At 44.6% G+C, this 1413-nt stretch overlaps 1 non-coding gene across 1 annotated transcript; it reads right to left on the reverse strand.

Moving 5' to 3' along the window:
* Positions 1-291: 291 nt before the first annotated feature.
* Positions 292-375, reverse strand: Trnap-ugg. Its single transcript has one exon. It is a non-coding gene; the product is annotated as a tRNA-Pro (tRNA).
* Between the last annotated feature and the right edge of the window lie 1038 nt (positions 376-1413).

Genomic DNA, 1413 nt, shown 5'->3' on the forward strand with positions numbered 1-1413 from the left:
TACAAGATAAAACAAAGCAAACCAAAGCTCTGCGTTCTGGCCCAAATGGGTCAATCGGGACCCACCAACTACCTCATCATCCTCTGCCAATGGCGTCATTGCGGTTTGGAGGGGCGTGGGGTCAGCATACCGCTTCCTCGGTTGTTGCCTGCTTTCTTAATCATGAAGTCGTTACTTCTCAAATGGTTAAAATGGCTCTGAGCACTATGGGACTTAACTGCTGAGGTCATCAGTCCCCTAGAACTTAGAACTACTTAAACCTAACTAACCTAAGGACATCACACACATCCTTGCCCGAGGCAGGAATCGAACCTGCGACCGTAGCGGTCCCGCGGTTCCAAACCGTAGCGCCTAGAACCGCTCGGCCACTCCGGCCGGCGTTACTTCTCAATCAAGTAGCTTCTCAGCTGACATCAAGAGGCTGAATGCACCCCATTCCAGTACTACCACAGAAAAATCCCTGGCAGTATTGTCATTTGGGACCGATGACCGTAGCAGTCTGGTCCCTTTAATCCCCCCAATCCAACCAACCAAGTATTGTCATTCGACATGGGCCCTCTGCATAGCACTCAAACGCACTGACTTTTTTCATCTCTTTATTAGCCGATTCGTCGTCAGCGTGCCACATTACCTAACGGTTACTGCTCAGTAGTTGCTCTTCTAAGCAGCGTCCGGAACGATCAAACCAGGTGCCTCTTTACCTGCGGTTATTCGTGCTTCTAGGCACTAGGACTATGCACAGCTCTGTTTGAAAAGAATAGCTCGATGTAGTCATGGGGTCGAGCCACGCACGTCCGCTTTCATGCAACACAGCTAATTCGCTGCAAATAATAATATGAAGCTGTGATCCGGCAGTCAGACTACTATGCATTGGCTAGGATTGCGAATTAGTAAAATACACAGAACTATAAAATAAAGATAAATGAATAATTTTTAAAAAAGAGGTTATATTCTTTCTGTAATTGCTATAGACGACAGAATTATGTTTAATAATGTTTATTTAAGAAAGGACATCTTAAATAAACGGGAGGTGGTCCTACGATATTCAGTTAAAATTCAGTTAAAATACAGACAGAAAATACAGTGATCAAATGCAGTAAAGTTACGTCGAGAGCGACTACTAAGTCCATTTCATGATCACACTACGAAATCTTCATCAGCTCAAAACAGTTCAGACTTCAACATGATGATTCTCAAGTTAATATAAGCGAAACAAAAAACAGTAACCCATACGCTGTCTGTTCTGAGTTCCGCAAAAACGGAGCACATTCAGATTTCTTCTGAGTCAAGAGTCCCTTCAAAAGTTAAAGTATTGTAGCAGCCGTTCACCGACCAGTAGCAGTCACCTGCACCACTGAATCACGCACTTTACCACAGGCAGTCTGCCTTCTTCCAGCACCCGATACAATGTGT

Source organism: Schistocerca americana, chromosome 1, assembly GCF_021461395.2.
Source record: "Schistocerca americana isolate TAMUIC-IGC-003095 chromosome 1, iqSchAmer2.1, whole genome shotgun sequence".
Lineage (NCBI taxonomy): Eukaryota > Metazoa > Arthropoda > Insecta > Orthoptera > Acrididae > Schistocerca > Schistocerca americana.